The sequence below is a fragment of the Silene latifolia genome, chromosome 10, assembly GCF_048544455.1.
Source record: "Silene latifolia isolate original U9 population chromosome 10, ASM4854445v1, whole genome shotgun sequence".
NCBI classification, from domain to species: Eukaryota; Viridiplantae; Streptophyta; class Magnoliopsida; order Caryophyllales; family Caryophyllaceae; genus Silene; species Silene latifolia.
This window is the reverse complement of record NC_133535.1, coordinates 48,662,302-48,686,991: the sequence shown is the minus strand read 5'-3', so window position 1 is coordinate 48,686,991 and position 24,690 is coordinate 48,662,302. Positions and strand designations below refer to the sequence as shown.

The window sequence follows — 24,690 nt, the reverse complement described above, 5'->3', positions numbered from 1 at the left end:
TGATGGGTAAAAAATGCAAGGATTCATAGGCTCGCATTTCATCAAACATAACATGTGCATAAGTTGGAATTACAACAAGCACGCAAATTAATTATGAAAACATATTAGATTAATCATGAATCAATCCCCATCTTGGTTTCCCCTAATTCCCCATTAACCCTAGTTAAGGAAACTACTCACTCATTATCAAGTATAACATGCTAACAAGGTTGTTAATCATACTAGCAAGGCAAAACATGATGAACAAATGAAGATGATTAACAATAATTAAAAAGGGATTAAGAGAGAATTATACCTATAAAGATAATTCCAAAGAATAATGCAAAGAATAATAGAAGTACTTGATGATTGATGGAAGGTTGTCAATCCTCCAAATAAACCCAAATAATCTTCTAATTATCCAAAATAAATGATGAACAATAGAGAAATTAAGGAAAGATTAAGAAATGAGATTTGTATTAATGCTAAATTAAGAATTGATTACAAGATTAAGAGAGTATTAAGACTTGATTAAGATAAGATTAAGATCCTATTAAGATGACATGCTAATCTAGGTAGTACAATGGGTTATTTATACTAGAGATTAGGTACAAGGATTAGGGTTACTAAGGGGTTAAATAACTATTAAGACCCTTAAGAAAAGTTGAGGAAGTGCTCCTCTCCAAGGAGATGCTCATCTCCGTTTTGGTAGTCTCCAGGAAATCTGCTCGTCCCGAGCGTCTAGGCGGTAGGCACGGTGGGTTCTGCAAGGGAATCCGAGCGGATCGGGGGAGAGACGCTCAGATTTGTTGGCCTCAAGACGAGCATCTTGGCATGGGGACGCTCGGATTCTGGGTAGGGAGACGCTCGTCCTGGGCAGGGAGACGCTCGGATCCTGGGTCAACACTTCTCTTTTCTTCTTTCCTCAACAATCCTCGGGGATCTTGTTGGGGATGCAAGGATCCTTTCATCATTTCCCAATCTACTTTATTATCTACATAGGCCTTATAGTATCGTCTTCCCTTTGATGCTTGGTCATTGAATTTGATCAATTTAGCTCCATTTTGCCATAAAAATGCAAGGTTTGCACTCCTTTCCTACCAAGGGAACAAAACCTCAAAGAATATGCAGAACGGGAAACTAAAGATAGTAAATGATGTGAATTTAGCGGAAGCGGAAGACTCGTGATTTTGACTCGATATTTTGAATTTTGTATTTTTTTAGCTTTTTCGAAAATGAGGGAAAAGAAAGGGATATTTGTCGCGGTTAGACCTATAACCACGCCAATGGTTGAATTATCCGATACTCGTCGAATAACTCGACTCAAACTAAGGAGCACGTCCCTTGTTTAAGCAAGGTTCGAAATACTCGTTTCGACCTCTTAAGCCAAAGCACTTGTGTAACGACACAAATAACCGAGACAAGATTTTAGAGATTCAACTCAATTTTTATCAAAACAACATATCAAAAAAATTACACCAAAGAGGCTATATATAGCCTACACCACACGGCACACCCAAGAGGGTTTTGGTGGTGTTTTGGACCCTTAATTAAAATGCTAATTAATCTATCCTAGTTTTTCTACAAGCTTATTTAATTTTTATGGGAAAAACATACTATAACAAAATACTAGAAACAAATACAAATAACTAAAAATGGGATTAAATGATGATGCATTAATCTTCTTCTCCCTCTTTCCCATGCTTGACCGTGAGCCTCAAGCTTATTCCCACTGTTTTTTTTTTTTGTTTTTTTGCAATCCGTGATACGGTAATTTTCCCGTAGAATTTTTCGTTAAAGACACCGTACCATATTCACATCAATTCCTCCTTCTTTTAGAAGAATCGACCCGATTCTTTATGGTTCCCAATTCTTCGTCGCTTCCTTTTGCGGTTTACATTCTTAAAACGCCTAGGAAGTCGTGGCTGTAACGCCTTATCTACGACCCTTGACGCGGCCGTGCTGCCTTCGTCGTTCGACTCAATTTTGTTGCTTCCAACCGACTCCCTTATCCTTGTCCACGGTGCTATCGTCTTGCCCCTGCCCCTTCTAGCATAAGGATTCAATCCAATCCAATCGGTCTCCCCCTCGACTCTCCTTTCCATGGCCCCTTGAGTCCCGCACATCTTTGGTGGGTCATTAGTCCGAACTTGTCTAAGGACGAACTTAAGACCTCCTTGACCCTTCGCTTCAAATCGATAAATGCTTGCAATCTCGGACGGTTTCTCCTTTTGCGTCGTGAGCCATCCACCTTGGCAAGTCTCGTTATGGGGCGGCAAAGGGAACCCGTCTTTTTGGACGGCCATGTCGATGGTGGGATGGTTGGGTAGTGCAGGACCGTGGCCTGCCAGTGCCTCTGGGTTGCGGCCTGGTTGTGCCGTGAGTTGATCCGGCATGGACTGCTCGCCACCAAGATCGATACTAGGGGTTAGCCAACTTCCTTGGCAGCCTTGTTTGACGCGTGAAGTGGGCATGAACCATCATGGGTTGGGTTAATTAAACCAACATTGTCGCGGTTGTTGGGGCCTGATTTGCACCAATCATCATGTTGGTCTACTAACCCGTGTTGGAGCTTCGACCAACGAAGTCCGTCCTTGTCGTTGTACGTGTCAAAGATAGGTGGTAGTGAAAGGTCGAGAGATGGTTGGTTGAAGACGGAATCGCATTCCACAGGATCTTCTATGCTCAAGATATCCGAGAGCCGAAGCTCTGATACCACTTTTGATGTGAATTTAGCGGAAGCGGAAGACTCGTGATTTTGACTCGACATTTTGAATTTTGTATTTTTTTAGCTTTTTCGAAAATGAGGGAAAAGAAAGAGATATTTGTCGCGGTTAGACCTATAACCACGCCAATGGTTGAATTATCCGATACTTGTCGAATAACTCGACTCAAACTAAGGAGCACGTCCCTCGTTTAAGCAAGGTTCGAAATACTCGTTTCGACCTCTTAAGCCAAAGCACTTGTGTAACGACACAAATAACCGAGACAAGATTTTAGAGATTCAACTCAATTTTTATCAAAACAACATATCAAAAAAATTACACCAAAGAGGCTATATATAGCCTACACCACACGGCACACCCAAGGGGGTTTTGGTGGTGTTTTGGACCCTTAATTAAAATGCTAATTAATCTATCCTAGTTTTTCTACAAGCTTATTTAATTTTTATGGGAAAAACATACTATAACAAAATACTAGAAACAAATACAAATAACTAAAAATGGGATTAAATGATGATGCATTAATCTTCTTCTCCCTCTTTCTCATGCTTGACCGTGAGCCTCAAGCTTATTCCCACTGTTTTTTTTTTTGTTTTTTTGCAATCCGTTATACGGTAATTTTCCCGTAGAATTTTTCGTTAAAGACACCGTACCGTATTCACATCAGTAAATGACCCAATTATGAACTAAAAAGCATAGGAACGAGGCTAATTCGGGGACTAAATATGCTTAAATATGAGTCGCATCAAAAATCCCCAAACCGAACCTTTGCTCGTCCCGAGTAAAGAGGTGACAAAAACTAGGACCCTTATTCAAACTAACCTACTAATATAACCGATGTGAGACAATTAGCGGGTCTCACTCCGCCCCTTCAACTCATAACAAGACAACCATGAGGTAGGATGCCTTCTTGCAAGGCAAGGTGGGGCTTGCCAAAATGGCGATACATCCAAGCATTAAAGCAGACAAAACAAGTAATGGATGCATCTACAAAAATGAATAGCCACTTTCTTCATCTAAGTGGCGGAAATTATCTACAAGGGAAGCAATCTAAGGGTACATATTCCATCATAGATACGGTTTCTTCAAACTACTAAGCCTAGAAGGATACCAATAAATCACCTCCAAGTTGTGTCAAGCTAGGATACTTTTGTCCTCAATCGTTAAATGCTTTCGTCAAGAGTATACTCCCTATGGTGTTAGAAACACTGGAGGATAGCGGAATTCCCCTTCTTGCCTAGACAAGAAGAAGGGTCGTCCCCTCTCTACCATGCACAAAAGTGGATACGATGGAAAAGGGATCAATAGAATTTGAGTTTCATATGGGAGTTTGCTTTTTGTTGTTGTTTTTCCCCCCAATTTGTGGCATTAACATTTTTTAGAACATTTCTTTTGCCATTTCTTTTGATGTTTGGCATTTTCAACACTTGACAACTTTTCAACTTTTTCTTGCATTTTCTTTCGAACATTTTCAAAGCTACCCCATTTGTAGGGAGGGTGTTTATATTTGAAGCATAGGAGTTTTCATTTTGTTACTCCTCTTTTCTTTTGATGCAATTGCAAACTTTTTAATTTTTCATTTCATTCCTTGAACTCAAACTTTGAACAATTTTTGTGCCCATTCCCTTTGATGACAGAATGTGGTAGAACATGGATGATGGTTGCATGGTTTCAAGGTCACCTTGGAATAAACGGTAGCCAAGGAGTTATCACACCACAAGGTACTCTTGACTAGGCCTTAATCCATGGGTCAAAGGATTCTAGCATGACACATCCTAGGGTGTTTTACAAGCATTCTAACAAGCAAAGTCTTAAGAAGAAAAAGTATCTACAAGGGCCTTATATACACTTGTCAAGCTTCCCAAATAGATGGTTTTCACAAAAAAGTTCCTAACATGCAAGTATATGCCATGATGCAACTAACATTTATACATCCTAATGCATATGCCTCTACCAACTAGTATGCCAAATAATCTAAATGCAATCCTAAATTCACATTGTTTATACCGCATTAATCAAAATAAAGCCACATAGTCATTAACATAAAGAGGAAAAAGGAGATTGGAAAGATCATACCATGCGGTCTTCAATATCCTCATGTCTCGGATGTGGCGTAGTCGATCAATGTGAAAAAGGATGAACAAACACAATATATACAAGACTACACTACAAAGGAAAAGAACATGTTTTTAGGTTTTTGAAGTTTTCAAATTTTTATGGTTTTTATGATTTATGAAATAAATAGACATGTTTTTGTATTTTTCACAATTTTTCAATTTTTATCATTTTTTTTTTAAAAAGTTATGTTAGAATTTCCCATTCCCACACTAGTATGGGCATTGTCCTCAATGGCCAATACGATAGGAAATTATGCAATTTATATGAAAATGCATGATTTCTAAGTTAAATGCTAACTATATGACATATAAACAAGTGAATGCAAACTAAGCTATGCTATATGATGCATGAGTTTTTGTTTTGGTTGGAGAGCATAATTTAGATTAGCTCCCAATGCATATGCATAAACTTCCCCAAACCAAAATAGACATTATTTCTAATGTCAAAAATTGGGGGAGTTCATGCATAAAGATGCTATGCATGAAACTACAATTGTCATTTTGGATTTTGAATGTGGGAACAATAAAAGAAACACCTCAATGGGACCGAGGTGTGAGTCCTCTAATTGATGCTAGGACTCAAAAATCATGATCAAGATAAAAATTATATGAAAAACAAGAGAAATAAACAAACCTTAAAGGAGGTGTAGGAAACTCACAAAATAATGTGGCATCCTCCCAAGAGCTTGCTAATCCTCAATCTTCTCCCATGGCGTCATCACTATCATCTCCATCATCATCAACCTCTTCACTAGAATCAACCTCCATAGATCCGGAGTTATCATCACTTGCACTTGAACTTCCTTCTTCTTCCTCACTACCCTCTTCTTCTTCACCTTCTTCATTTTCTTCACCTTCTTTTCCACCACTCTCAACAACAACCTCCTCTTCACCCAAGCTAGGACCACCAGAAGCACTAGGAAAGAAGACTTCCCTATCCGCCCAACTAGGCAAAGGACAAGATGGGTCAAGAAGTCCTTGCCTAGCTAGATGTAGGAGGGGCGGATATTGTGCTCTATATTCATTGACTCGATCCTCATGGGCTTGCTTATGCATTTGTTGCATCAAAAGAGTCAAGTAGTCATCCCCCGCCTTAACATTTTGAAACTCATGGTAGGTGAATGGGTAGGGTGGAGTGATAATAGAGGAGGAGGGCTCGGCAATGTCCTCCCTTTGATGTTGTATAATGTAATCGGCTTCCTCGGAGAGTGGGAGAAGGTAGTTTGGCCTATGGACATTTAATCGGCAAATTTTGTTCGGTAAAGTGAAGGCGTTGGCATCTTTTGTTAACCACCCAAATTTGTCGTCAAGAGTATCATTCTTGACCCATTTGAATTTTTGAACCATGGTGGCTAGATCAATAATATGTCCTCCCTTAACCGGTTTATAGGTTCCATCCTTGTTGAAGTTCCGGTTGAAGTGTTTTGCCAAATAAGTTACCAATCCTCCATTAACAATAAAGGCCGTACCTTCCTTGCCATGATCGATATTGAGCCACCTCTCAATCAAAAGTCGAAGAATATTGTACCTCTTGGTGAACTCTCTACCAACATTCAAGGTTGACTCGAGATAAATAAAATCAAGCTCGGTGAGGTGGTTTGTTCCCTTTTTAGCAATCAAAGTATGCCCAACAACCTTGTGCCATACCCTTATGCCCGGATGATGGACATAAAGGGCACGACAATCATGGTAAGATGTAAAAATTTTCCCGGTAATAGCCTTCCATAAGAGAGCGGGATCATATTTGGTTGGGGGCTTCTTCATAAAAGTTGGGTCATTGCTAAGGCCAAAAACTTTACCAAACTCGTCATAAGACATTTTCCTATCAACATTCTCAAGGCGGAATTCAATGTTTGTTCGAGTCTCCACCTTTGTAACTTTCAATGAGCTTAAAAACTCCAAGGTGAGGAATGAGTAGGTCAACTCTTGCATATTAAACAAAGTAAACAATCCCATGGACTCGAAGAAATTCTTTGTTTGTTCTAAGACACCCAATTTGGTCAAAGTCTCTTGGCATATGAACTTGGTGGGTAAAATAGATTTCTTAGCAAGAGATAAAAATTTCTTCCTATGGGCATCGGATGCGAAAATTACCTCCGGATAATCATCTAATTTCTCAACAACCGGAGTAGAAATAGTAGTTTCCACCATAGGAGGAGTAGTCTCTTGAATCTCCACACTTGCACTTTGAACCACCAAAGCTTTTGAAGCTTGTAGAGCTTGTTGCCTTTTTGAGAGATTCTTCTTTGGAGGTGCCTTGCTTCCACCTTTTGTCCTAGCCATCTTCTCCTTGTATGTAGTAACACCAAAGGTATGCAGATTTCTTCAAGTTTCAATAAGACCCAAATCGATTTAGGATAGTTGAATTTTGCCTTGTATCCTAAAAATCGATTCAAACTTTGAATATTTTGGTGTTTTAATTGCTTGTTGTTGACAAAGGAGTTATTTGTTTGAGTTTTGAGGGAGTTTGGAATTAATTTGGGTGAATTTGGTTGAGAAATTTGATTTTGTGGATGGAGGGATTAAGGGTTTTGAGGGTTTTGGAGATGTGGTTGTGTTTTGAATGAGTAAAATGAAATGGGAAAGGTGGGGTTTTAATCCCGTTGGATTTGAATTAAATAGGGGAGACGAGCGGATTCTGGGTCGGGACGCTCGAATTCTGCTTCAGTTTGCTTCAGAAAATAAGACCGTGCTGAGACGAGCGTCTTCTGAGGAAGACGAGCGGATTTACTTGAGGACGCTCGGATTCCTTGTCATGAGGAAATCCCAAATTTTACCAGCAGTAAGACGAGCGGATCCTTGGTGAGACGAGCGTCTTGACTGAGACGAGCGGATTCTAAGTGAAGACGCTCGGATCTTCAGTCAGACCAAATTTTTTTCTTTCCAGCTCTCTCGGGACGAGCGTCTTCTCCCCAGGACGCTCGGATTGTTTGTCAGGACGAGCGGATTCTTGTCGGGCCGCTCGGATTGTCCCTCTACCTCACGAATTCAGTTCCATCCGTGGGTATTTCATAACCCGTGTCATTTACTCTTCATTCCTTTGTTCTTCATTGTGGAGGCACTACGAAGGCTTGTATTGCTATACCCACACTATGTCAAAACACTACACATCAATAAACATATTAGTCCCTCCCTCACTTTCTCTCAAAATGAAAATCTTGATCAAGGCATAAAAATACAAACCCAAAATTGACAAAAATGTAATACAATAAGTAAAATGCAAGTTAAGAGGTTAGAATATTTACAAATGGTGGTTTAGGGAGGACTCCACTAAACTCTCATCCATAAATGAGATGTCAAGGGGGCATAGCCAAGGTGTTGTTGATGTTGCTCAACACCTTGAAGAAGTAGTCGAAAGCTTGTTCATTGTCATGATAAAGATCCTCAATAGACCTTTGCACATGTTGTTCTTCATTGTGGTCTTGGGTGATATAGGGATTTGCCATCATTTCCCAATCAAAAACTATTTATAAAACCCAATTAAAAGTAGTATTTAGTTGGGTGTCGAACACAAAGATGGCGGGGGTGTATACTTAGTCCGTTTTAGTCTTTAGTTTAGTCAAACAAATGAAAGAGGTTGATTAAATTGTAAACTAAGATGCGAATAAGATATCAAATTAAACTAAATGAAAATGTAGTTGATCAATATGATAAAGACTAGAGCTTTCGGGTTCACTCGGGTTATTGGGCATGAAACAAGGCAAATATGGGAAATAGGTGATTCAAATAGTCAAGGAATTATGCCTAATGTCTTAGGACATCTAGAAATTCATTAACCCACTTTCATGCGATTAACCAAATCTCGTCACACACATACACAAAGATCATCCAATAGTCTACACACCAAGATTGTTCATCCACTAGTATAGACACCAAGATAACCAAACATGTGAGAAAATACTCAAACTTTCATAGGAGCAATTCTACAAACACTTCATATGCAAGAAAGTGACAACCATTAAAACACCCAAATCTATATGTTATCAACCCAAATTCACACCCATTTACTACCCAAGATCCCCCTAAGCTCTAGATGAGGACTACTCACACATGTTTAAGGATGAAAATCTAACAATAAGATGGAACAATACACACACAAACATGCTAAACATAATAAAGATAGAAACTTTGAATGAAAACAACAAGTAAAGAACAATAAATGTAAACTAATGAACTAATTGTAAATAAAAGATGAGAATTGTACCAACAAAGAGGAAAGGAACAAACTTGGATAATAATGGAAGATGAATTTCTTCTTGTCTTCCAAATACAACCCAAATGACTAAATGTAAACTATTGAGAAAATGAAGAACTAGCATAAATTAGAGAATAATTAGACTAATATTTAAGGAAAGATTACTTTTTATTGAATGAAAATGAGAGAGAAAATATTAGGGTTCTACAAATATTTGAGAGGAGAATGAACTAATCTAATTTTCTAATCTAATTTCTAAGGTAGTGTAGTTTAAATGTTGAGGTGTGTTGTAATGAGGTGTTCCTTTTATACTAATCTAATAAAATTAATAATATATTAATAATAATAATAATCCTACTCCCCTTCAATCAACGACACCAATAAAAAAGAACAAGACATTCAAAAACAAAGAAAAGGAAAAAAGGGGAAAGGTAATTTAATCGACAAAACCGCAGCAGGGGGTGGCTGCCGATCGGCCGTCCGTCGGGCTTGACACCGGCTGGGAAGTCTCTGGAAACAAGGGATGAAAATTGATGTGCTCTGAGCCGGTGAGTAGGTCGGCAGACGGTTGCCCGTCTGGGAATCAATTTTGATACGATTTGTACCCCAAGCCGGTTGGCCGGCCACCGGTGACAAGGCCGACTGGGAGTTCTCTGGAAAATGGAGTCAATTCTTTGCGTATTCCCAGCCGGTTGGGTAGGCGGCAGCCGGTGACCCGACTCATAGAACGATTGCTTCTATTCCAATTAACTCGGTTTTGATCCCGAGTTCATGCTTGATGATGGCGGAGAGCAGCTGTTGTTATAAAGATGGAGACACGTGGTCTGGTGGTCGTCTGTTGTCGAGTTTGAATGGCGATGACCAAGTCAGGTTTCGCGCCAAGGTCGCATTTGCTCTTTGTGGTTGTCGATGGTGTACGATTCTTTGCTACTCGTTTGTTCTTGATATAGGAAATGGTGGTGATTGAGTGGTGGTCTGTGGTGGAATTGAAGGCAGGGAATAAAAAAAGGCGATGGGGAATGGTTGCTATGGTGGGCGAATATGGTGGTGTTGTTGATGGTGATGAAAGGAGTGGAGATGGCAGGGGAATGAAACGATGATGAAGATGCAGGAACACGAATGATGATGACTGATGGTGGAGATCTTAGTTGCTGCAAATAGGCAAAGGGGGTGAGGCAGAGGTGAAGAGTTAGAGTTTTGATGGTGGTAATGGCGTCGTGTTGTTGTTCTTCTTTGGTACTTGTGTGAGCGGTGTCGGGTCTTTGGGTTGATGCGTGGTGAAGTTTGCGAGTACGGTGCGGGTGGTTGGTGATGGAACGGGATTTACGGTTTAGCGGAGTCGGGAATTTAATTGGGTTGCGAGGCTTGATATCGGATGGTGGCGGCCGTGGTTTATGCGAGTGTGTTGATGGTGATGGTGAAATGGTGAATGGTGGTAATTGATGGAGTTGTTTGCAATGTTGTCTTTGGTGATGCGAGAAACGGTTGATGGTGAAGTGAGTGAGTTGACTTTGACAAGGTCAAATATTGACTTTATTCATGCCATTCTTTATCTCGTCTCAAACTCCGTCTTGCTTTCCCGTTTCACCTACACATTAAATTAGAATAATAAATAATAATAATAATAATAATAATAATAATAATAATAATAATAATAATAATAATAATAATAATAATAATAATAATAATAATAATAATAATAATAATAATAATAATAATAATAATAATAATAATAATAATAATAATAATAATAATAATAATAATAATAATAATAATAATAATAATAATAATAATAATAATAATAATAATAATAATAATAATAATAATAATAATAATAATAATAATAATAATAATAATAATAATAATAATAATAATAATAATAATAATAATAATAATACTAATATTATATGAAATCGACTAATTATTAAATACAACTAGTACGACTAATTATTATAAATTAGTAATAAATGAGCTATTTAATCAATGAAACGCACAAAATCGAGTCGTAATAAAGTATAAATGCAGGGTAAAATATGACTAAAATACGACTCATCAAATCTCCCCACACTTAAACCTTACTCGTCCTCGAGTAAGCTCGTTAAATTAAACTAAGACCCGTAATATAAAAGGACTAGATAAAATAATAATATCCGATGAAAGGCAATTAACGGGCCTTCTCCGTCCCTTCAACTAACAACGAGACACTTATGAGGTAAAGTGCCTCCTTGCAAGGCAAGTGGGGTCTTGCCAAAATGGCGATGCATCTAACATGTAAGCACATATGCAAGTAATAGAATGCATCTAACAAAAAGTCACCCACTTTCCTCATCTAAGCGAGGTTTTGTTTCAAATTTGAAAGGTCTAGGTTAGGTGAAACCGTCTCAAAACCTCAACGAGGTGCCAACTCCCTAAACGTGGCACAAGCAACCCAAATATGTTCACACAAGCCAAATAAACACATTCTAAGGCGGGGAAAAGGGAAGCAAGGCTAGTCCTCCAAGAATGACATGACACGCGCAAGATTCAACCAAAAGAGACCCATGGCTAAGGGGACTTAGACCATCGACAACCTCACGGATTTCACTCGTCACTCATTTAAAGACCGGGTGTTTTTGTACAAAAAGTAGCCAAACACTCTCCTACTACGACTCGTGAGAACGTGTCCGCAATCTAATGTATTAAACAGTCTTATGTCCACATGAGATGCAAAATGTAACAATGCGCAAGCCATGAAATAAGGGTTGTAATGGGGCTAAGGAGTAGGACGGAACGGGATTGGTGCAAGAACCGTTTGGATATGTGGAGTTCAAATTAAGAATTATCGACACATCACATCCCTTTCCTTATTGCAACACTTGAGACACGTCTATGCCCTAACATAGAATGAATCACCAAAAATATGCAAAAATTACATAAACCCAACTCAAATTGGAAAAATTTGAAAGTACTCCTCTTATTTCAACAAATGGTAACGTCTACACCCTAACAAAAACCCGGTTTCCCAAGTCATGCAAAAATTGTGTAAACCCGACTCATTTTGGAAAAACATCAATTTGCCCTTTTATTTAGCAACGGCTCTTTCTACCCCGTTTAATGATGAGGAGGGGTGTTGCTTGCCTTTTTCTTCTTTTAACACAAATATATACAAAACAACCAACTCCTTTTTTTGAATTTTTCACAACTTTTTCACTTTTCTATTTTGTTTTTCATTTCTTTTTCAAAACCTGTTAATTATATACAATGCCAAATACATACCAAGTTCCGACCCAAGTGGATATGTATACTATCCACCACTATGACCCAAATCACCTCCTACAACACCACTACAAAACCGACCAATTCTTGATCAAGGAAGGGTGGTTATGGGATGTAGCTATTTTAGTGAGTTTGCCAAATGAATAGGTTGAGGCTCAAAGGGGGTCAATCAAAAAGGGAAATAATGGAAGGGACAAAACAAGGCAATTTGGCTATGTGAGGTTCATATGCATGTGGAAACAAATTTTATTTCATAACTTGTGCACAAAAAAATGAAATGCAAATCATGGCCTAAGGACGGAATGACACACTTATGCGTCTAGACATAACACGTCTCGCGAGGAGACCTACTCACAATCCTAAGTGGGGGTCGGGTATGAATGCACCGACCCTAGGAGGCTCTAATCCTCAAATTTTAGTAGCTAGGTCGATGTCTAGGTCTAGCCTACGGTCCTCTCGGTCTCACAAGGCGGCCAAAACTTGGTGGACATGCCCTTTTTCCCGTATGCTAACCATGTGACACGGGTGCGAGCCATGGGGAGGGGGAAGGCACGGTCAAGACATAACTCATCATTGGGGTATCATAATCCCTCTCTAGACCACATTTTTTTGAAAACATGTATTCACAAACTCAATGAAAACGCAAATTAAGCACAAACAAATATATACAAGATATAATGCATGCGGAAATTAAACAAACATGAATTGAAACGTGCAACAAGTTTGACTAATCCTAGCAACACATCAACACCAACAATCCAAAAGTTCCCAGAAGGAACATCCAAGCACAAAAATTCCCATCCTCCTTCAAATATGCAAGATATATAAAGAAAGAACGGTAAAGGAGTAAGAGATTATAACGAGTTTACCAAGCGACTTCTAACTCCTTTTTGCCTCAAATGGTCAATGCCTATGCCAAATGTTAGCCAAACATATATATATACAATGCAATATTTTGGATCTTTTTGAATTTTTTCAATTTTTAGGTATTTTTTATAATTTTTTCAAATTAACAAGTATATATGTATATGTACAAATATAAACAATATTCACAAAGTGGATATTTCCCTTCCCACACTTGAAATTTACATTGTCCTCAATGGAACAAAGTATAGGGAGAGAATAGGAAAAATAAACAACATATTTTTGGTGGTTTTTGAATTTTTCGAAATTAAAGAACATGTTTTTGGATTTTTTTTTTGAATTTTTGAAAATAAATAACATGTTTTTGTATTTTTAAAATGATGGAATTTCCTCCCCACACTTATTTATTTACATATTTCCAACGGAAATAAATGTGTGGAGGAAATTCGGAAATGAAATACATGTTTTTGTTGATTTTTGATTTTTCAATTTTTTAGTGATTTTCAAATAAGTATGCAATGCATGATTTAATCTATATGCAATATTGAAATACGATGCAAGCTATACTATATGAATGCAAAGAGAGCTAATTTAGATTAGCTCCTTTTAGAATCATGTTACTAAATGCAAAATGCGGTAAAAACTTAATTAAAGAGAAAAAGAATATATACATTGCGGTGGTTCTTAAGTAACTCCACCAAACCTCTTCATTCAAAGACTTCACTCAACCGGGATCAATATCCCGAGATCCCACCAACCTTCCGCCTTCAACAAAAGAATCAACAATACACGAACCCTTGGTCTTCATCATCAAAGCATGCAACTTACACATGACATCTTGAACTTCTTGCCATTTTCGGTTCATTTCTTCTTCAAGCTTTTCCTTAGTCTCTTTGTCAACACTAGGGTCACATACCCTCTTTCCTTTCGATCTCTTCCTCCATCTTTTTGGCTTCTTCTTTTCAATTCCCGGTTTTAATTTTGGAGGGGCATTGGTGCTAGAATTGAACTTGGTTTCCCAAGTCTTGCTCTTTTCCCCACACTTATCTTTAGCATTCACTTCTTCTTCAAGAAATTTAGCCGGGAGCTTATCATAAACTTTCGGCTCACAAGAAATTAAGAGCTCCATGTTCTCATCTTCATTCTCATGGAGTTCTAATGTTTCCACGGCAAACATGTTTTGAACCACGGTTTTCTTTGAAGCATGTGGTAGCTTGAATTCCACTTTTTTCTTCCCAACTTTGATGACAATAGTCCCTCTTTGACATTTATGGTAGCTCCTCCCGTGGCCAAAAATGGCCTACCAAGAATGATACGAGAGCGTCTTCCCATAGGGATGTCCAACACAACAAAATCGGTAGGAATTGAGAGTTTACCAACGTGAACCATGATATCCTTGAGAATCCCATTTGGAGATTTGATTGTCCCGTCGGCAAGCTTGATTGTAATGGAAGTGCGGGCTAAACTTGAAATATTCAACCTCTTCACAAGGGCAAGTGGTATGACACTCACACTTGCCCCTAAGTCACATAAAGCACTATCCACCTTTTGGTCACCAACGGTACAAGGAATTGAGAAACCTCTGGGGTCATCAAGTTTGATGGGGATTTCTTTATATTTGAGCACATTGCACTCCTCACTTGAGGCATCAAGCTCATGTCCACTCTTCTAGAAATGACTTCTTCTTGCTTGGCCAAAGAGTGTTCTTCTATCATCACCATCTCTTCTTCTTCCGGGTTCTTCTTAACTTCTACAACCACATTTGGTGCTTCCACAATTTCATCAAGCACAAATTCTTCACTTATAGTGGTTGGTGTAGTCATAACCATCTCTCTCTTATCCAGGCCGACTTCAACATCCAAGCTTATTCCATAAATTGTCATTATTTGCTCAAACACATAATCTCCCATGCTCTCTTTTTCGGGCTCATGGTCAACTTCTTGAAATGTTTCCATAGCCATGGAAAATGGAGTAGTGTATGGTAACTCCCCTTGACTTGGCAAACCAAATGACTCTTTTTCCTCTTCAACTCCAACCATGATAGCATTAACTTCCTTTGCCTTCATAGGGTCCCTTGGATTTTGCCCTTGTCTTAGAAATACACCCGGTGGTTTTTGAGAACTCATGAGAGCTTGGGAAGCCACTTTAGCTTCAAGATTCTTGATTTGTTGTTGTGTATTACTTGCCAAATCCCCTATCAACTTCACCAAGTTGTCATATTTATCATCTCCCATGGAATTACTAGCTTGGGGTGGTGGCTCTTGGTTAAAAGGTTGGTTTAAAATTGGAAGATGAAAGTCATATCCTTGATCTCTAAAGTTGGAATTTTGGTTGTTGTTTTGTCCCCCTTGGAAGTTAGCTCTAGGACAATTGTTGTTGAAGTTTGATCCTTGGCCTTGTTCTTAAAACCCTTGAACATACCCTTGCCCAAATCCTTGATTTGCTTGGTTCACTTGATTCCCTTGGTAAAACCCTTGTTTGCTTTGATTTCCACCAAAATCTTGGTACCCTTGTGGTTGGTTACCATAGTTTTGGTTTTGATTGTTGTTTGGCCATTGGTTTTGATTTCCGGGGTTAGTCCTTTGGTTGGGGAATGTTCCCCTTGGTTGAGAAAAGCCGGGTGGATTATTTGGGGCTTGTGGTTGAAGGTGTTATGGGTTTTGAACATTGGCACTTTTGTAGCTAAAATTGGGGTGGTTCCTTAAACCGGGATGGTAGAAGTTATTGTTTGGATTGTAGACATTGGGATTGTTGTAGGGTGGTATTGGTGGTCTTGTATTGTTGTTATAGCTTTGGAAAGCATTAACATCTTGAACATTCTCTTCATAGTCACCGTTATAGTTATTGGCACACAAATCAAAGGTATGACCGCTCCCTCCACAAAGCTCACAACTTGAAGTTTGTACAACTTCTTCCATGGGTGGCCCATGTGAGGTTGAGGCTTGGTGCACTTGATTTCTTTGTAGCTTTTCAAGTTGTTTTGTGAGTAAGTCGAGCTTGGCATTTGTCTCGGAGTTGGAGGAGTTTTCCTTAGGGAACTTGCCATTCCTTCTTAGCATGTTTCCTCTCGACCCATAGTTTGCTTCCGAGTCTACCATTTTCTTGATCAATGTCGTGCCTTCTTCATCATTCAAGTGATCAAATCCTCCCCCCGCGGAGGCATTTACCATCTCCTTAGTCCTCGGTAGCAAAGTTTGAAAGAATGTTTGAGTGATGTACCATTCCAGGATTCCATGATGGGGACAACTTGCTATTAAGTCTTGATATCGGTCCCAAGCTTCACCTAGAGACTCCCCGTCTTCTTGTTGAAATGTATGAATCTCATTACGGAGCATTGCGGTCTTCGATAAAGGGTAATATTTGGCCATGAATGCTTTAGCCAAGGCATCCCAGGTCGTGAAGGTATCCGGGGGGTGAATGTTCAACCACCGGTCCGCCTTGCCCGTTAATGAAAACGGAAACAACATCATTCTCAAGGTGTCCTCGGACACCCCATTCTTTTTCATCATTGAAACCTTCCTCTTAAACTTCCGGAGGTGAGCATGGGCATCCTCTTCAATATGCCCCCCGAACAAATCCTTCTCAATCAACCCGGCTTGGGCGGGATGCATTTCAAAGTTGTTTGGGGCCAAGGTGCCAAAATTAATAGGGTTACATGAATCATTATGGTTAGGCCGGTTGTGATCTCGTACAGCCATTTGTGGTGGAGGATTTGGTATATGAGGGGGTGGTGATTGAGGTGGGTTATTTGGAATAGGGAAGTTATGAAAAGGGTTTTCTATTAAAGTTTTAATTGTGATGTTTGGTTGAAGTGTGGTTGTGGTATCAATATTTTGCGGGGTGTGTGAGTTTGGTTGATCAATGTTTGCCCGTGGAGGGTTCCGAACTCTATCAAGGGTCCTTGTCCTCAAGGTTCTAAAAAGCCTCTCGGGGTCGGAATTGAAGAGTAGAGCTTGGTGGTTCCTCCTAGGCATGCACTCAATAAACCGTTAGTCTCCTAGTGTCTTTACACACTAGAGGAAGGCAAGAAATCATACACTCTACAATGAAACACACAACTACTAAAAAAAACTAACAAGTGAGATAAGACTAAAGCTAAGACTCTTGATAAACTAAATATAACCTAACGCCATCCCCGGCAACGGCGCCATTTTGATATAGGGATTTACCGTCATTTCCCAATCAAAAACTATTTATAAAACCCAATTAAAAGTAGTATTTAGTCGAGTGTCGAACACAAAGATGGCAGGGGTGTATACTTAGTCCGTTTTAGTCTTTAGTTTATTCAAACAAATGAAAGAGGTTGATTAAATTGTAAACTAAGATGCGAATAAGATATCAAATTAAACTAAATGAAAATGTAGTTGATCAATATGAGAAAGACTAGAGCTTTCGGGTTCACTCGGGTTATTGGGCATGAAACAAGGCAAATATGGGAAATAGGTGATTCAAATAGTCAAAGGAATTATGCCTAATGTCTTAGGACATCTAGAAATTCATTAACCCACTTTCATGCGATTAACCAAATCTCGTCACACACATACACAAAGATCATCCAATAGTCTACACACCAAGATTGTTCATCCACTAGTATAGACACCAAGATAACCAAACATGTGAGAAAATACTCAAACTTTCATAGGAGCAATTCTACACACACTTCATGTGCAAGAAAGTGACAACCATTAAAACACCCAAATCTATATGTTATCAACCCAAATTCACACCCATTTACTACCCAAGATCCCCCTAAGCTCTAGATGAGGACTACTCACACATGTTTAAGGATGAAAATCTAACAATAAGATGGAGCAATACACACACAAACATGCTAAACATAATAAAGATAGAAACTTTGAATGAAAACAACAAGTAAAGAACAATAAATGTAAACTAATGAACTAATTGTAAATAAAAGATGAGAATTGTACCAACAAAGAGGAAAGGAACAAACTTGGATAATAATGGAATATTAATTTCTTCTTGTCTTCCAAATACAACCTAAATGACTAAATATAAACTATTGAGAAAATGAAGAACTAGCATAAATTATAGAATAATTAGATTAATAATTAAGGAAAGATTACTTTTTATTGAATGAAAATGAGAGAGGAAATATTAGGGTTCTACAAATATTTGAGAGGAGAATGAACTAATCTAATTTTCTAATCTAATTTCTAAGGTAGTGTAGTCTAAATGTTGAGGTGTGTTGTAATGAGGTGTTCCTTTTATACTAATCTAATAAAATTAATCATATATTAATAATAATAATAATCCTACTCCCCTTCAATCAACGACACCAATCAAAAAGAACAAGACAATCAAAAACAAAGAAAAGGAAAAAGGGGAAGGGGAATTTAATCGACAAAACCGCAGCAAGGGGTGGCTGCCGGTCGGCCGTCCGCCGGGCTTGACACCAGCTGGGAAGTCTTTGGAAACAAAGGATGAAAAATGATGTGCTCTGAGCCGGTGAGTAGGTCGGCAGATGGTTGCCCATCTGGGAATCAATTTTGATACGATTTGTGCCGCGAGCCGGTTGGCCGGCAACCGGTGACAAGGCCGACTGGGAGTTCTCTGGGAAATGGAGTCAATTCTTTGCGTATTCCCAGCCGGTTGGGTAGGCGGCAGCCGGTGACCCGACTCAGAGAACGATTGCTTCTATTCCAATTAACTCGGTTTCGATCCCGAGTTCATGCTTGATGATGGCGGAGAGCAGCTGTTGTTATAAAGATGGAGACTCGTGGTCTGGAGGTCGTCTGTTGTCGAGTTTGAATGGCGATGACCAAGTCGGGTTTCGCGCCAAGGTCGCAGCTGCAACTGTGGTTGTCTGATGGTGTACAGTTGCTGCTAGTCGTTGTTGCTGATATAGGAAATGGTGGTGATTGAGTGGTGGTCTGTGGTGGAATTGAAGGCAGGGAATCGGAAAAGGCGATGGGGAATGGTTGCTATGGTGGGCGAATATGGTGGTGTTGTTGATGGTGATGAAAGGAGTGGAGATGGCAGGGGAATGAAACAATGATGAAGATGCAGGGACACGAATGATGATGACTGATGATGGAGATCTTAGTTGCTGCAAATAGGCAAAGGGGGTGAGGCAGAGGTGAAGAGTTAGAGTTTTGATGGTGGTAATGACATCGTGTTGTTGTTGCTGCTGGTACTTGTGTGAGCAGGTGTCGGGTGCTAGGTTGATGCGTGGTGAAGTTTGCAGGTACGGTGCAGGTGGTTGGTGATGGAACGGGCTTTCTGGTTTAGCGGAGTCGGGAATTTAATTGGGTTGCGAGGCTTGATATCAGATGGTGGCAGGCCGTGGTTTATGCGAGTGTGTTGATGGTGATGGTGAAATGGTGAGTGGTGGTAATTGATGAAGTTGTTTGCAATGTTGCTGCTGGTGATGCGAGAAAAGGTTGATGGTGAAGTGAGTGAGTTGACTTTGACAAGGTCAAATATTGACTTTATTCATGCCATTCTTTATCTCGTCTCAAACTCCGTCTTGCTTTCCCGTTTCACCTACACATTAAATTAGAATAATAAATAATAATAATAATAATAATAATAATAATAATAATAATAATAATAATAATAATAATAATAATAATAATAATAATAATAATAATAATAATAATAATAATAATAATAATAATAATAATAATAATAATAATAATAATAATAATAATAATAATAATAATAATAATAATAATAATAATAATAATAATAATAATAATAATAATAATAATAATAATAATAATAATAATAATAATAATAATACTAATACTAATATTATATAAAATCGACTAATTATTAAATACAACTAGTACGACTAATTATTATAAATTAGTAATAAATGAGCTATTTAATCAATGAAACGCACAAAATCGAGTCGTAATAAAGTATAAATGCGGGGTAAAATATGACTAAAATACGACTCATCATTGGGTCATAGCAGTACCGATATAGGGATTGAATATCCCTTCAAACTCATTATCCCAAAGACCGCATACTTCGTCTACTTGTTGCCCAATAGTATCATGAGTTGATGAGAACAACTCCTCTTTCTTCTTGTCATTATGGCCAATGAGGCCTTCCTCTTCTCTTGTCATGAGTGGTGGTGAGCTATTCAAGCTCTCATTCTTTTTGAAACATTCTTGCTCTTTGGATAGAGCGGAGATTACCCATTTTCTTCTTCCATATAGGTGGTGATTCTTTACTCATATATTGTTCTTTGCATTGAGATGCCAACTTCTTCCTATCACTTTCTCGGCTATAATGATCAACCATGAAACATGGCTCATGTAGTCGGGGAGCTCTCATTGTCTTGTCAAGATTAAAAGTGATCGTTTCATCTCCCACTTCGAGTGTGAGCTCTCCATGTTTCACGTCAATCACCGCTCCCGCGGTGTGTAAGAAAGGTCTTCCTAAAATGATAGGAATGTTGCAGTCTTCTTCCATGTCAACAATAACAAGGTCCACTGGGATGAAGAACTTGCCAATTCTTACCGGCACATCTTCACATACCCTTAAAGGTGTCTTCGTTGATCGATTCGCCATTTGAAGTGTGATATTAGTGCACTTAAGCTCTCCCATTCCTAACCTTTTGCACACTGAATATGGCATGACACTCACACTTACCCCAAGGTCACATAGAGCTTTGTTGATTGTGGTATCGCCAATGGTACATGGAATAGAGAAGCTTCCCGGATCTTTTAGTTTTGGAGGTGAACTTCCTTGTAGGATGGCACTACTCACCTTAGTGAAAGCAATAGTCTCAAGTTTCCGGATGGATTTCTTCTTTATAAGAATATCTTTCATGTATTTCGCATAGGCCGGAACGTGATTGATTAATTTCGTAAATGGAATTGAGACTTCCAAGTTCTTCACAATCTCCATAAACTTCCCAAGTTGTTCATCAAATTTAGGCTTAGCTTGACGACTTGGAAATGGAAGCCGAATCACAATAAGCTCCTTCTCTTTAGCCTTTTCTTCATTCTCCTTTGAAACTTCTTGAATGGTGGTGGGTTCTTCTTCTTTCTTAGAGTCTTCAATAACTCTTTCCTTGTCACTAGCATTCACAACATCTTCATCAATGGGCCTCTTCGGCCCTTCATACCTTGTACCACTCCTCAAATGGATGGCACTCACCGATTCTTGTCTTGGGGGATTACCTTGAGGCGGTAATTGCCCCTTTTGTCTTCGTGAACTAGAAGATGCTAATTGAGACATTTGGGTCTCCAACATCTTTGTGTGAACTAGTATGTTGTTAATGGTGATGTCTTTTGCTTGGCTATCCTTTTGCATTTGAGTGAAAAATTCTTGTTGGTTTTTTTGCATTTGGAGGACCGCTTTTTTAATATCAAAACCTTGGTCATTTGTTTGATTGTATGGAGGTTGATTTTGATAACTTTGGTTTTGATTGTAAAGGGGTCTTTGAGCTTGGTTTCTCATTGGAGGTGGGGTGGGTATGTTGTTTGAGGGTTTTGAACATTTTGGCTTTTGTATGAGAGGTTGGGATGGAATTTGGTGTTTTTATTGTAATAGTTGGAATAAGGGGTACCACTCTTGTATGCTTGGAAAGCATTTACTTGTTCACTTGTTCCCCTACATTCACTTTGGTCATGTCCCAAAGTTCCACAACTCTCACATACTCCACTTGGAATTGATGAAGATGCCACCATGGCATTAACATGTTGCTTAGGTGATTTGGAGGCCTCTTCAAGTTTAGCCATAGCCTTCTCAAACTTCAAATTAATGGTGTCAATATGAGCACTAAGTTGAGCACCCAATTGAGTAATAGAGTCCACTTCATGCTTTCCTCCTCTAGTAGCCTTCCGAGGTCTACTATATTGTGAGTTATGGACCGCCGTTTCCTCAATCTTGTTCCATGTTTGATTATCATCAACTTCGGTAAACATACCATTTGATCCCATATTGAGAATGTTTCGGGAGTCTTCAAATAGACCGTTCCAAAATTGTTATACAAGGAACCACTCGCTAAATCCATGATGTGGACAAGATCGGCAAGTATCCTTGAATCTCTCCCATGCTTCATACAAAGATTCTTCGTCCCTTTATTTGAACCCGGTGATTTGGGCTCTCAACATGTTAGTCTTTTCCGGAGGATAGAATTTCTTGTAGAAAACAAGTGTCAATTTCTTCCAAGAGTCAATACCAAGAGTAGCCTTGTCTAGGCTCTTCAACCATTGTTTCGCGGAACCAATCAAAGAAAAAGGAAATAAGACCCATCGAATTTGGTCTTGAGTAACTCCGGTTTGAGAAATCGCATCACAATAGTCACAAAAAGTCTCCATATGAGAATGAGGGTCTTCACTAGGCATCCCCCCAAATTGACTTCTCTCAACCAATTGTATGAATGCGGATATTGCGATGAAATTACCGGTTAAGTGTTGTGGGGTAGGAGTACCATTTGGTAGCTTCTCCTCGGTTGGTACGGAATGTGATGAAAATTTAGGCATTGTGGGTTGATTTTGTGGTGGGTTTTGTGTTGGGTTATCCTCTCCTTCTCTTGCAAAAGGGTTGATGAACTCAATGTTATTTGGTTGAATGTCCACAATCTCACCAATACCTCTCAAAGTATTTCTAGCAAGTCTTCTATTGTTAGTCAAGGTTCTTTCAATTTCAAGATCAATGGGTAATAAGTTACCTTGTGATCTCCTAGACATGCAAAATATCAAACAACTCGAAAACAATTAGAACAAACCTTGAGGAGTTTGACTTCCCCAAGGTAAAGAAAGACGCAACTAAAAACAATCAAAGAAAATCAAATCAAGTTAACACCGTCCCCGGCAACGGCGCCATTTTTGGTCGGATCGGTTTTGTTACTCGTCGTCAAAAGTTATCTAGACCAAAACAATATTTATAACTTCACAAACTACTCTACTCTTAGTAAAGAGGTAAGTAAAGGTCGGATCCCAAGGGACGGGTATTGATGTAGGATTTTCGATTGCAAATGGTTGTGTCTAAGAGTGTCACAATTTGGGTTGAGGTAGGAGATCAACTAAACTAATCAATAATATAAAAGCAAAGCAATGAAAAGAAGCAAGATGATTAAAATGAGATGTAAACAATTGATTAAAAGCACTAGGGTGTCATGGGTTCATAGGGGATTCATGGGATTTGATCATACAAACATGTTCTCTACTAGATGCAAGCACTTATTGTTGTGATGGGATCGAGTTAGTGTATATCTTACAATCCCTAAGAAGGTTTGGGTCCCGGAGCCGAATCGATTAGATTGTACAACACCTACAAGTCGACTTAACCCTCCCTATCCAACTATATGCATGGTCTAATGAGACTCGAGTTGGTTTATGTCTTACAAGTCTCATTGAAAAGATAAGTGATGGGTAAAAAATGCAAGGATTCATAGGCTCGCATTTCATCAAACATAACATGTGCATAAGTTGGAATTACAACAAGCAAGAAAATTAATTATAAAAACATATTAGATTAAGCATGAATCAATCCCCATGTTGGTTTCCCCTAATTCCCCATTAACCCTAGTTAAGGAAACTACTCACTCATTATCAAGTATAACATGCTAACAAGGTTGTCAATCATACTAGCAAGGCAAAACATGATGAACAAATGAAGATGATTAACAATAATTAAAAAGGGATTAAGAGAGAATTATACCTATAAAGATGATTCCAAATAATAAAGAAAAGAATAATAGAAGTACTTGATGATTGATGGAAGGTTGTCAATCCTCCAAATAAACCCAAATAATCTTCTAATTACCCAAATAAATGATGAACAATAGAGAAATTAAGGAAAAGTTAAGAAATGAGATTTGTATTAATGCTAAATTAAGAATTGATTACAAGATTAAGAGAGTATTAAGACTTGATTGCTATTGTGAGAGTGAATTGGCGAATTCTTGAGAGAGTTTCTCTCTCTAGATCATGGCGTGCGAAAGAAGTTTATTGCTATTGCTATTGCTACTACTATTACTATTATTATTATTATTATTATTATTATTATTATTATTATTATTATATTTAAGGTAAAGCTAAAGATGATTTAATTACCATGCAAGTTGTGTTTAATAATTATTATATTTATTGCATGCATTGATATTATGTTTGCTTGATATTCTTAAATCGCTACCTAAATCGTTTAATTTTATTTCACATGGTATTTTTATAATCCATTATTCATACAAGATTATTATGATCTTCTTCTTCTTATTATTATTATTAAAATTAAAAGGTAAAGCTAAATATAATTGAATTACCATGCAAGTTTTGATAATGATTATCTTCATTGCATTGATAACCTTGTGTTGCTTGATATTCTTAAATCCATTTAATTGAAGTTTAATGCTTATTTATGGGCAAGCGAATGATCTCAATTAAACTTGACCGTTCATATACCACTGATAATAACGAAATGAGTTTTCATCTTTTATTCCAATTCATATAAGATGACCACCATTCTACGATTTTCCTCCTCCTTTGTAAGTTATCTCCACTCTATTTTTATCTTGCCTTTTGTTGTAAATTTAATTTCTTCCAATTTATTTTTTATGGATTTAGTCCTGCTA

General features: G+C 38.3%; 2 non-coding genes across 2 annotated transcripts; both read left to right on the top strand.

Moving 5' to 3' along the window:
• The first annotated feature begins 16,361 nt into the window (after positions 1-16,361).
• LOC141609610 (small nucleolar RNA R71) lies at positions 16,362-16,468 on the top strand. The gene has a single exon (XR_012527535.1). It is a non-coding gene; the product is annotated as a small nucleolar RNA R71 (small nucleolar RNA).
• Positions 16,469-22,121: 5,653 nt separating this feature from the next.
• Positions 22,122-22,228, top strand: LOC141610405 (small nucleolar RNA R71). Its single transcript, XR_012528315.1, has one exon. It is a non-coding gene; the product is annotated as a small nucleolar RNA R71 (small nucleolar RNA).
• Positions 22,229-24,690: the final 2,462 nt, after the last annotated feature.